General features: G+C 41.7%; 1 protein-coding gene across 5 annotated transcripts in view; it reads left to right on the top strand.

Annotated features, from left to right (window-relative positions):
• Positions 1–13781, top strand: part of AMN (amnion associated transmembrane protein) — a 142714-nt gene that overhangs the window by 69679 nt on the left and 59254 nt on the right. The window contains exon 1 of one of the 5 annotated variants that reach the window (XM_070733423.1): positions 11339–11396. The exons of the other annotated variants lie outside the window; for them this stretch is intronic. The gene's annotated coding sequence lies outside the window, so the exon portion shown is untranslated. Of the gene's footprint in view, positions 1–11338; positions 11397–13781 lie in introns of those variants that run through there. 5 annotated transcript variants of the gene reach the window in all.

Here is a 13781-nt window from a genome sequence, read left to right as displayed (position 1 = left end):
ATAGTATGCTGCACATACATCTTCCAAATTCTCAGCCATTTTATATGTCTTTGCACTGAATTGTTGCTGAGATGAATTGTCTTAATTATAATATGTAGTGATTACGCAAAACAGTACTCAGAACCTCACTAATGGCTAATAGTATGTGGCTTTTCAGACTTAGCAATCAGCAATGAAATGTTGTATGATACACTCAAACCATCAATGTTTTGTTGGGAAGCATTGTAAAACATGTGTGACAGTGTTGGACGCTTTTGAAATTTGTCATGAAGTGATTGAAAAAAATTTTTACGTTCTTGTCTGCCTTGTCAGGATGTGCCTTCTTCAAATCTTTGTTCAGTCTGGGAGGCTTCATTGCGTCATTACAAAATACTTTTTCACATTGTAGGCACTGTGGCAGCTCTTGGTTTCATGGTGCTGCTGGTATAAATCTATACTTCAGATATTCCACACTATATTTCTTCTTTGATTTTTCTGCTTCTGCCATTTCTGCTCTGAAAATCAGTTACAATTAGTGATGGGTGAACCGAACTTGCACAATTCAAACTTTGGGCAAAGTTCGGGGTCGTGTTCGGCGTTCGGAGTTTTGACGTCACCGGCAGGTTGCTAAGGACGCCAAGGTGATCACTTCCTGGATTCCATGGAATCCAGGAAGTGATCATCTTGGTGTCCTTAGCAACCTGCCGGTGATGTCAAAGCTCTGCCCCCGGAATCTCTTTGTGGGAGGGATTCCCAGTTCGGGTTCGAGTTCGGTTCAGGTTCAGCTGAATTTTGCGTAAAGTTTGTCCGAACTTGCCGAACCTGAACACCGTTGGGTTCGCCCATCACTAGTTACAATATGTGTATGTGTTCACATCTGATTTAAAAAGAATTGCAGTTGTAAGGAGCGGGGAGTAATAGAAACCTGCTTTTTTTATTTAAAAAAATAGGGAAAGTTTGCTGAGCCAGGCAAAACAGAGCAGCATGCATGAGGCTTAATGTGGCTGCCAGTGTACAGTACACACACAGGCTTAGGAGGTGATGGGGTAAATCAGGCCAGAACCAGAAGTGCTCAGCTTACTGGCAGCCAACAGAGCCGTAGGCAGAATTTTACCATGCAAGGGGCCCACCTCCAGCACTCTTCTGCTACCCCCTTGCCTCTTAGCGCCCCCCTAAGTAATCCCACCACCCACTTTGGAAAGCACTGTTCTAGACCAGGGGTGTCAAACTCAAGGGCTGAGAAGGGCAGATTCAGCCCACGAGATTGATTGATTGATTGATTAGATTAGATTAGATTTGTATGCCGCCCCTCTCCGTAGACTCGGGGTGGCTCACAGCAACAATAAAACAATTCATGACAAATCTAATAATTTAAAAACATTTTTAAAAACCCATTATTAAAGCAGACATACACACAAACATACCATACATAAATTGTATAGGCCTGGGGGAGATTTCTCAATTCCCCCATGCCTGACTGCAGAGGTGGGTTTTAAGGAGTTTACGGAAGGCAAGGAGGGTGGGAGCAGTTCTAATCTCTGGGGAGAGCTAGTTCCAGAGAGTCGGGGCTGCGACAGGGAAGGCTCTTCCCATGGGACCCACCAAACGACATTGTTTAGTCGACGGGACCCGGAGAAGGCCAACTCTGTGGGACCTAATCGGTCGCTGGGATTCGTGCGTCAGAAGGCGGTCCCGGAGATATTCTGGTCCAATGCCATGAAGGGCTTTATAGGTCATAACCAACACTTTGAATTGTGACCGGAAATTGATCGGCAACCAATGCAGACTGCGGAGTGTTGGTGTAAATCTGAAGTTTCCGAACACTTTTCAAAGGTAGCCCCATGTAGAGAGCATTACAGTAGTCGAATCTCCAGGTGATGAGGGCATGAGTGACTGTGAGCAGTGAGTCCTGGTCCAGATTGGGCCGCAACTGGTGCACCAGGAGAACCTGGGCAAACGTCCCCCTCGCCACAGCTGAAAGATGGTTCTCTAATGTGAGCTGTGGATCAAGGAGGACACCCAAGTTGCGGACCCTCTTTGTGGAGGTCAATAGATCCCCCCCCCAGAGTTATGGATGGACAGATGGAATTGTCCTTGAGATGCTTAGATATGGCCCATGGGAACAGCCCACAGCTGGAAACAGCCCACAGTGCCTCTGCAAGTGAAAATGGAGCTTGGGAGCCCGTTTTTGATGGCAGATGATGTCAAACTGGCCGTGCCCACTCTCGCTCCCCAAGGTCAAACACAGCCCTGATGTGGCCCTCAATGAAATTGAGTATGACACCCCTGTTCTAGACATTTCTTTGTTTTAAATAATGTTAGATGAAAAAGAAGCTCCTGCTGCCCACCCCCCAAATATCTAGCCATTTTATATAGCACTGAATCATTAAAATTGCTGTGGGATTACTGTGGAAGAGAACGGTGCTTAGATAAATTAATATTTTTCCTTATACGCATACCTGCAAAAACAACACATTCATTTAAATCATTGCAAAGTATGTAACAAAATTGCATGTTTAAAGTAAAGACATAAAATATTTATACATGGCAATTGCATCTATTCAGATCTACCACATTGCAATTAACTCCAATTAATAATACTCATTACTGTTCATCAAAACTGCGAGTCTGTGTTAAAAATAGAGATATCTGTAGAATCTCACTTTGGAATGGAACGTTATTTTTAAGCTGTCTATTTTCATTCTTAGAAGGTAAGCCCAATTTAAACCAATGTAAAAACTACACTGACTTTGTTACAGGATCACTGAATTTAACTTTTGTCTAGCATATGTCTAATAAAAAAAAGGAAAGGAGATTCCTGCAAAAAAAAGAAAAGAAACAAAAGTAAAGATATCAGCCTGGGGAGGAGTAGATTCATCCATGAGCTTGATTTTCTGTCTTGATGAGGACATATTAAAAATCATCTGAAAAATGGCAGTACAGTTATACCTCTACTTAAGAATGCTCCTACTTAAGAACTTTTCTAGATAAGAACTGGGTGTTCAAGATTTTTTTGCCTCTTCTTAAGAACCATTTTCTACTTAAGAACCCGAGCCCGGAAAAATTTCCTAGGAAATTTGAGAGTGGCACAAAGGTCTGGTCAGTTTCCTGCCCTTCCCCCTTTAATCCTGGCCATCTCGAGGAGCCTTTCGATGGCGCTTAAGGAGGCTTTGGCAGTCCAGAGTGAACAAAGTATTTTCCTTTCTCTACACACTTGGAGAGGGAATAAACCTCTGCCAGCACCCAGAGAAAAGAAACGCTCCCTTCATTCTGGGCAGCGACTGTCCTCCTCCTCTTCTTCCTCCTCCTCCTCCTCCCACCCAAATTCCGAACTTTTATTTCTTTCCTAATGGGTTTGCACACATTATTTGCTTTTACATTGATTCTTATGGAAAAAATTGCTTCTACTAACAAACTTTTCTACTTAAAAGAACCTGGTCATAGAACGAATTAAGTTCTTAAGTAGAGGTACCACTGTATTTTTCCTCTGTGTTTTGATCAGAAGTAAATAATAGTTTCAAGGGGGGGGGAGGTTGATTGCAGTCTCATCTCAAAGGATATTGCCAGAGCATCTGTTAGGTTAGGTCTACTGATTTCTACCAAATTTATCCCTTCTCAAATTGGGATTATAAACTTGGTCCTAGAGCAATATTCCTTTACATTCTGTCCCTAGCTGGTCTTTCAGGTATTCCATCATTATGACTGTAACAGAATCCATCGGATTCTGTTATGACTGTTATGACTGTAACAGAATCCTATGGAGAGGGGCGGCATACAAATCTAATAAATCATCATCATCATCATCATCATCATCATCATCATCATCATCCCCTTTGCTGCCGGTCATCTTCTTCTTCTCTTCCACTTTTCCTAGCATTAGAGTCTCTTCAGAGAGTTACAGTAGGTCTTCACATGTGTCTGAAGTAAGAATTGACAACTGACAGTGAAACTTTGGAGAGGGGCGGCATATAAATCTAATAAATAATAATAATAATAATAATAATAATAATAATGATAATAATAACTTGGTTGAATTGTTCAAGTAATCCATTAGCTTGCTTTCTAGTCTATCCATGGCATTCCCAGGAGTCTTCTCCAACATTTAGATGCAAAAATGTTAGAAGCAGTTTTTATCCTGCTTCTTCAAATCCAATTTTTATTTCGGTAGACTATTCCATTGCAAACCATTGTTTACATTTACAAATCTTTATCATAGTATCCAAGTATCTTTTTCAAAACTCTCGTGGATAGCCCGTAAACTGTTCATCTGCAAGATATTACCTCTTAATTGTTGATAGCTATTCCTACAGTTTAACCCTGAGCTACATATATTCTTTTCTATGAAAATTGCAATCAAAGAATTACAGAGAAGAAAAGAAAACATCCCCACCAAAATAGCAAGACAATCTCCTGTAATTCAGTGGTGGGATCTTACCGGTGCGGTAGGCAACTCCATCCTTGTAGTGGCAGATTACGCAATTTGCACATGACCACTTCGGTGTTGGTCCCTTGGGTGGCGCCACCTTTTTACTTGATTTTTTTTGTGTTTTTGTTTTCTGCATATGTGCAGAAACAAAATCTCATGAGGGGATACCCATGCGCATGAGATTTTACATAGAAACATAGAAGATTGACGGCAGAAAAAGACCTCATGGTCCATCTAGTCTGCCCTTATACTATTTCCTGTATTTTATCTTAGGATGAATTTTTACTACCACACTGTGGGTGTGGCTTATGTATTTTCTTTCAGCATCTTTCAGTGCAAATTGGGTGCTCTGGGGTAGAGCTCCATTTTCGCTACCCCACTGCATCCCCCCCCCAATTTGGGCAGCAGCCCACCCCTGTCTAGAACTGAACTTTTATAGCAATTAAAGAAAATTGAGCTAATTGCCTAATCTGTTATCATACTGAACCTTGTGGGTTCAGTACAAAACCTTAAAATGTTACTGTGCTCCTCAACAAAGGATGCTGTCTATCATTTGTCCTTTTTATGGCTATTCAAATAATGTGACTTAATCAACTCAAAAAGAGTCCAAGCACCTATCTGAAAACCTAACTTGTCAGTAAGCCACTCCCACTCAGTCACATGACATTTAAGCCACCCCAGTCACATGGCTGTCAAGCCACTCCCACACAATAAGCAATGCCCACAGTGTGGTAGTAACATTTTTTTGCAGCCCTTCACTGCTCCAGTCTGCGGAAAAAATTGTTTTCCATGGAACCAGTTCCCATCATCCAAAAAGTTGGAGGCCACTACTTTAAAGCCAGTGCTAATGGGTTTGTTGCAAAATTATCCATGTTACATGTGGACTGCAAAGTAAGAATTAATATTAGAATGCAGCCATCTGATAGAAGCCACAATTACATCATGTAAATCACATAATATAATTTACTTGTGCAGGTATTATGATACATATGAGATCACTTGTCTCCTTTCTCCCTGTGGCTACCTAGGGGCAAAAATATATTTGTATTTAGTACTTTGGAATCTTCAGGGCATTTCATGTATATGATCTTGAAGTGCAGCCTACTTTTTGGAGAATGCTTCAGGCTCTGCAATCATTACCAATAAATGCCGACTGTTATTTTTAACCTATCAAGTTCTATATGCTTGGAGCCTACATATCTGCAAACCCGCTGAGTCATCTACATGACTCAGACCATCTACAGTAGCAAGTTCTTCTTGGGAAAAACTTTTGATTATACTCCATTTGCCTTGAGGTAAATCAGTGGTTCTCAACCTTTCTAATGCCGTGACTCCTTAATACAGTTCCTCATGTTGTGGTGACCCCCAACCAGGAGTGGGCTACTGCCCGTACAGGAGGGAATGCAATGGGGTAGTGAATATGGAACTCCACCCCAGAGCCCCCAATTTGCACTGAAAGATGTTGAAAGAAAATGCAGGGCGTCCTGCACAAGCCACGCCCACAGTGTGGTAGTAAAAGTTTTGATAGCCCTTGACTGCCCCCAACCATAAGTCTAGCACCAGTTCTCCCAACAGAGCTTTAAGCTGATTGGCAGGAAGGTCAGAGGGTCCCCCACCACTGTAAATGCTTAATTGATCGGATTGTAAAAATATGTTCCAAGGTGTTGTGGTTAGCTCTGGCCCATGTCTTGCCCCAAGGAATGTGGAGGTGGATGTTGGGAAAACATCCACATGCCATAGGCCTGTTTTGCTCCCGACAGAGTCTGCCAGCCAATTATCCTCTGACGAAGGAAGTGTGGGTGACATGGAAGAGGGGGGTTTGGCAGACAACTCAGGAGGAGATCAATCATCTTTATCTTCGCTGGATTCAGATCAGGAATATATGACAGACCCACACATGTGTAGAGTTATGCATAGGAGAGAACAACTTAAGAAATATTACAGGAGATAAGAGAGGCCACCTGTGTTTGGGTGGGGCTCCAGTAATTAGAGCTGCTGATAAAAATAGCAGCATGCTGGCTTGGCCGTTGTGGAAGATTATCTGATCGTAGTTTGTCAAGGTGATTTGTTGTTTCCTGATTGTATTCAAGACTGTGTTTGGATTCCTGGATTCCTGGACTTTGGATTATACTTCATTGTGAGTGCTTATCACTGTTTGGACAACAGTAGCTGTGACCCAACTTCACAGTTACTGAGTTAATAATTGGACTTCGTTCTTGTATTGTATTTCAACTGTGCCTTGTTGCTACAAGAAATCCCTTTGAAGTTTAAAAGGGAGTTTTTTCTTCTCTTCTGTTGATAAAGAATATTTATTTGCCTTCTATCGTGTGTTTGTGTCTGCTTGGACTAATTAACCTGTAATTAAGGGCGGTTGGCACACGCCGGCAGAACACAAGGTGCCAGAATAGAAGCTTTAGTTCCTCAATGGGAAAGTTGTCTTTTCCCATGGTCTTAGGCGATCCCTGTGAAACAGTCATTTGACCCCCCAAACAGGTCCCGATCCCCAGGTTGAGAACCATTGAGGTAAGGGGAATCGAAGCTAGGAGGCATTTTTACTTATGTTAATTATTTAATTGTTTTAACAGGGTTTTTTATTCTAATTTTTGGTTTTATTGTGGGTTAACAAAATCACTTTATATGAGATGGGCAGCTATATAAATGTTATAAATAAATAAGCAAAAAAATAAAATTGGGAATATTCTACTGAAGAATAAAGAGAAAAAACAAGTGCTGCTAAAATGCTTAACTCCTTTCCTCTTTCAAAAGAAATGTATTCCATGCTTGAATATTGTTGCAAGCTTTGCTCTTCCAACCTTGCCGTTATGAAAACCAGAAGTATTCCTTCAGCTCAATGGCATACCATCTCCAGGTCTTGTACCACACATATCCTTTGGCTAATTTCATGCAGTTCTTATCTAATTTCAAAAGTACTGGAAGCGATTAATTCCAACCCAGAGCAAAGATTACCTGTCCCTTCCATGGCTGGTAACTGGGCAAAACCAGAAGAGAAATAAAAGAACAAAGGATTGCGAAGCAAGGAGAGAAAGCGGAAGGCTGGACATACACATTGCATTATTTGCTGGTCTTGAAGGTGTGCACTGAGCCATAACATGGTTTTGCTTCATAAATCTTGTTTACCTGCAGTGATTTAGAGATACATAGTAAGTCTATACAAGCCTTTTCAGATTGATTGATGTCAACCTTTGAATCTTATGTCAGAAACAACCAAGCAGGTCGAGACAAAAAATAAACAACTCCATTTGGTTTGGTTTGTTTTATTTTGTTTGTTTGTTTTGTCAAGTACGTATTGGTGGTATACAGAGATATAATAATATTTATATACATGATATTAGTAAAAGAGAAACATTAGGACAGGGGACGGAAGGCACTCTGGTGCACTTATGCACGTCCTTTACTGACCTCTTAGGAATTGGGAGAGGTCAACAGTGAATAGCTATAGTTTAAGTGTAAAGTTATGGGTAAAGGTGATGATACTACAGAGTTTGGTAGTGAGTACCATGCATCAACTACAGTAGAACCCCGACTTACGAGACTAATTGGTTCCAGAAGGAGGCTCGTAAGTCGGAACGCTCGTATGACGAAACATTGTTTCCCATAGGAAACAATGTAAAGTCAATTAATCCGTGCAACAACAAAAAAAAACCGCTGCCGCCGAACGCGGAAGTTAGCGTTTGGCTTCAGGAGACAGCTGCGAAGCGGCGCGGGTGTTTTAAAACGTCGAAGCCGGCCTGGGGGGCTCGGGGGCTTCCCCCCGAGCCCCCCAGGCCGGCTGTGACGTTTTAAAACACGCGCGCCACTTCGCAGCTGTCTCCTGAAGCCAAATGCTAACTTCCGCGTTCGGCTTCAGGAGACAGCTGCGAAGTGGCGTGCGTGTTTTAAAATGTTGCAGCCGGCCTGGGGGGCTCAGGGGGAAGCCCCCGAGCCCCCCAGGCCGGCTGCGACGTTTTAAAACACCCGCGCCGCTTCGCAGCTGTCTCCTGAAGCCGAACGCGGAAGTTAGCGTTCGGCTTCAGGAGACAGCTGCGAAGCGGCATGCGTGTTTTAAAAGGTTGCAGCCGGCCTGGGGGGCTTGCCAGCACCCCAGCGAGCCCCCCAGGCCGGCTGCAACCTTTTAAAACATGCGGGATACGAGCGCCAAGGAGCTGTCTCCTGAAGCCGAACGCGGAAGTTAAAAATGTCGCTCCCCTCCCAGCTCTTATCTCGAGTAGCTCGTAAGTAGAGCTACTCGTATGTCGAGGTTCCACTGTACTTGGTTCCTAAAGTCGTATTTCCTGCAGTCGAGTTTGGAGCAGTTTACTTTAAATTCGTATCTATTGTGTGCTAGTGTGTTGTTGTGGTGGAAGCTGACAGGAAGGATGTTGTAGCAGATGATTTTTTAAAAAATCTTTATTTAGTTTTTACATATAAAATAGAAAGAAAAGAAAAACAATTTTAACAAACAGAACATACAAAGAAAAAAGAAAGAAAGAAAAAACAAAAACATATAAAACATTCAATTTCAGTGGTGTTCTATATATGCACATAGATAGTTATTTGCTTATCATCAATTAATATTTTCTTTCAGTACATACATATATTTATTTGTTATATAGAACACATAATAGCAGATGATTTTATGGGCTATGTTTAGGACGTGTTTAAGGCGACGCAGGTCTAAACTTTCTAAACCTAGGATTGTAAGTCTAGTTGCATAGGGTATTCTGTATTCTGTATTTTATTTACACTGCAATTTGATTAAAATCAAATGTAATTTAAATGGCTACTTTCCAGTCCTAATCATAGTATTTTAGTACAATTATTGAAATACCTTTGAAGTATATTGAGACTTTAAATCCATGGCTTTCTGAGGCTGGAGGCACCTCAGTTTATACATGTCTACTGTGATGATATAGTAAAGCAGGGTTCTCCAACCTTGGCAACTTTGCTGGCTAAGGAACTCTGGGAGTTGAAGTCCACAAGTCTTAAAGTTGCCAAGGTTGAAGACCCCTGGACTAAAGGGACATTTAGCTCAATTTAAGAGCTGTTTCTTTAAAAGATTGCATTAGGGGAACGTAGTAACTGATTGTACTCTGGATAATGTGGAGTCCTTAGGGCAGTGATGGCGAATCTATGGCACAGGTGCCACAGGTGCAGAGCCATATCTGCTGGCAGACAAGCCATTGCCCAAGCTCAACTCCAACATGCATGTGTGTGCTGGCCAGCTGATTTGTTGGCTCGCACAGAGGCTGTGGAAGGGCGTTTTTGGCTTCCAGAGAGCCTCCAGGGCGACGAGAGTGGGCATTTTTACCCTCCCCTGGCTCCAGGGAAGCCTTTGGAGCCTGGGGAGGCGAAACACAAGTCTACTGGACCCACCAGAAGTTGGGAAACAGGCCATTTCCGGCCTCCAGAGGGCCTCCTGGAGGCGGGGGAAGCTGTTTTTGCTCTCCCCAGGCATTGAATTATGGGTGTGGGCACTCTCACATGCATGATAGTGCACACTCACGCTCTTTCGGCACCTGAGGAATAAAAGGTTTGCCATCACTGCCCTAGGGAGTTGGACAGCATAATAAATTGAATGAATGAATATAGTCCATGACATATCACCTCATCTGTGTGTTCTTATTGACCATTGAGCTATATCTAGGCAGCTGGGTAATTGTGCTATGCTCTCCAACAGCCATTTTTAAATGTTAACAAGGATCATGCAACTGCTTGCAGATGGGAGAAATTAATCTCCTTTCACCTACGCGCTAAATCGCGCTCACCGCCATGGCTCGTTAGTGCTAACGGGGCCAGTGCAATTTTTCTTCTGCACCTGTGGAGGTAGCAAAACCATGCAAGGAGCCACAGGTGTGCCCGTGTTTCGGCAAGGTTTTTTTGCTTACGCGTATGCCAAAACACAGGTGCACCTGTGGCTCTGTGCACGATTTTGCAACTTCCACAGTTGCAGTCGAAAAATTGCGCTGGCCCCACAAGCACTTAAGGGCCGCAGCGGCAAGCGCAATTTGTTTATTTGTTTATTTGTTTATTTGTTTATTTGTTTATTTGCTTATTTGCTTATTTGCTTATTTGCTTATTTGCTTATTTGCTTATTTGCTTATTTGCTTATTTGCTTATTTGCTTATTTGCTTATTTGCTTATTTGCTTATTTGCTTATTTGCTTATTTGCTTATTTGCTTATTTGCTTATTTGCTTATTTGCTTATTTGCTTATTTGCTTATTTGTTTGTATGCCTCCCCTCTCTGTAGACTCGGGGCGGCTAACAACAACAATAAAAACAGCATATAACAAATCTAATATTTAAATTACTAAAAGTTCTTATTAAAAACCAAACATAAACACAAACATACCATGCATAAATTGTATAGGCCTAGGGGGAAGGTATATCTCAATTCCCCCATGCCTGACGACAGAGGTGGGTTTTAAGGAGCTTACGAAATGCGAGGAGGGTGGGGGCAATTCTGATCTCTGGGGGGAGTTGGTTCCAGAGGGCCAGGGCCACCACAGAGAAGGCTTTTCCCCTGGCCCCCGCCAAACGACATTGTTTAGTTGACGGAACCCGGAGAAGGCCCTCTCTGTGGGACCTAACTGGTTGCTGGGATTTGTGCGGCAGAAGCCGGTCCCGGAGATAGCCTATGATATGGAGATACCAGACAATGAATGTAATCTGTTTTACCCATTTGCATTGAGTTTTATCTGCCTGAGGAAAGCACTAAACCTGGACCAGAACACCTACTTTGTAGTTTGGTGTGCTTTACAAAACCCAACCAATTCCATAAACCAAGATTAAACCAATTATTTGTTAACCCAATTGGGAAGTCAATAAGAAGCAGAGAAAGGGGGAGGCAGTGTCATGATGGCCTTAGTCACTGTCAGTTCACAACAGCAATCAGAGACCTCCCCTTTGAGGAGCATTATGGCGTACAAGGATGGGTTTCCTAAAGACTGCCCAGGGAAAGGGGATCTTCTGAACTACTTCCAATAGTATAAGGTACCTGAAAACCAAGGTCTCTCTCTGCCTTTGCTGCATGGAGCTTTTGATATAAATCTCAAGGAGGCAGAATTTTCTGCAATGTTGGATCCATGTCAAGGTGCCCCAAACAGAGTTTTATAAGGCAGCTAAGGAGGGAAAACAGAAAGATGCTGACAGCTCAGCATATTTTAAGACTTCTGGAGAGGAGAAAATAAAAAGTATAGCTGTGGTAACATACATCAATCAGTGTGCTGGAAAATGGATGTATGAGAAAAGTGATTCCACCAGTCAATGCTATTGTCCATTTTTCACCCACCTCCACCATACACAAACATTAACTGCGAAATTTCCTGTGCCCAAAAGAGAAAGTAAAGCTGTGGAAATCTGATAACTGTGGAATGAAATTTGGAGAAAAAAGTATCTACTTAAAGGGCCACAGCACCAGCTTAGATAGTAGAAGGCCACAGCTGTGCTCTCTAAATTAGAACAATTCAGTGGATTTAACAAATACACCTGACTCTAGCTAGATTGTGTGACTTGTTACAATATTTTTAAATTGCTTTGGCAGAAGAAGGTCTCTAGAAACAATAAGAGGAACAAAGCATTACACTACCGCAACAAACCCAGATTAAAAATAATAATAATTTGGAAACAGAGAATAGAATTGTTATTTTTTAAATTTGATGGGTTACAAATGATTTACCTGCTGACCCAGAGGTGGGAAGGGTAGTATTTAAGACAATGTCTGGAAATACATAGGATACATTCAAGAGTTCATTAAGAAGAGTTCAATTGAAAGAATTGTATATGTGATAATTTGGAATTTTTTATTTTTGTTTCTACCTTCTACTCTGTATACATCTTGAATTGAAGTATATATGCTTATTTCTAAGAGACATAGAGTTAAATTAGTAGAGCATGAAAAATACCGATATGGAAAATCGCAAACTGTTTATTATGTAGAGTTACGTGTTTATAAAGGAAAGGAAGAGAGAGAAAGGTATCTCTCTATTTTAAAAAAAATTGTATGTACAGTGGTACCTCATCTTACGAACGCCTCTTCTAACGAACTTTTCGAGATACGAACCCGGTGTTTAAGATTTTTTTGCCTCTTCTTCCGAAATATTTTCACCTTACGAACCCAAGCCACTGCTTTTGGGATAAAGATGTTTCTTTCCCCCCCCCCTTTTTGAAGAAAGAAAAGGGAGGGGCGGCTTGGAGGGGGAAAGAGTTTGCATTTTAAAAAGTAGGAGAACAGTGTGCTTGCACAGGCACTGAAAGGGTGTCTTTTGAAGAAAGAAAAGGGAATGGCGCCCCCTTTGCCTTTCTTCCTTCCCACTCACCCTTTAGCCTAGCCTTGTTTCTTCTACCCGCCCCCTTTAGCTGCTCCTCCCTGCCCTCTGTTCACCTCCCTTCTAAAGTTTGGGATTTTCCTGAAGGATTTGCACGCATTATTTGCTTTTACATTGATTCCTATGGGAAACATTGTTTTGTCTTACGAACTTTTCACCTTACAAACCTCCTCCTGGAACCAATTAAGTTCGTATCATGAGGTACCACTGTACTTGCATCTGTTTTTTGTATTATGTACTTGAATTTATATTGTTTAATAAAAATTACATATATATAAAAAGATAACATCCCCCCCCAAAAAAGGAAGCAAATTGAAAGTTTTATTAGCTTTTCTTGTAAAACTGAAGAATTCTGGGAATGATCCAAGGGAATGTTGAAATTGTAATACTACCTCAAAATTAGACCCTATCTTGAATTCACTCCAAACTACCATAGGTTGGTGATAGATTATACAGAAATGTAGGCATTGACATGTGATTTAATCATGGTTTGTTGAAACAGATATAGTTATTAAGTTCATATATAAGCAGTGATGGCGATCCTTTTAGCCAGCTTATTTTTTTGGCTTTCCAGAGGGTGGGGGAGGCTGTTTTAACCCTCTCCAAGTCTCCGGAGCCTGTGGAGGGCAAAAGAAGGGCAAAATGAACTTCCAGTAGGGCCGATGGGCATTTTCTCCCCCCCCCCCCTATCCACAGGAGGCTTTCCTGAAGCCTGGGGATGAAAAACAGCCCAACGAGGATACTGGAAGTCCAGAGGCTTCAATGAGGCCTGTGTGCATGTGTCAGGGGCAGCACAGGGTGTGTGTATTTGTGTGCGGGTGTGTAAATGTGCATGCACATGGAGATATATTTCCAAACAAATCCAAACTATAAAGTGGGAAATGTTCAATTACATAAATAAGAATAGACGTCAAATTGCATTTTATTTTTTTATTATCTTTTTAATGCAGAAAGGCAATATTTGTTGATCAAGCAGAGGCTTGTTAAGTAGTTTTTATACTTTTAAATCTGTGTAGACTGCATTCTGTTAAGCTAATAATTTATACCAACT

The sequence above is a fragment of the Erythrolamprus reginae genome, chromosome 1, assembly GCF_031021105.1.
Source record: "Erythrolamprus reginae isolate rEryReg1 chromosome 1, rEryReg1.hap1, whole genome shotgun sequence".
NCBI lineage: Eukaryota > Metazoa > Chordata > Lepidosauria > Squamata > Dipsadidae > Erythrolamprus > Erythrolamprus reginae.
This window is presented reverse-complemented; position numbering and strand designations above follow the sequence as displayed.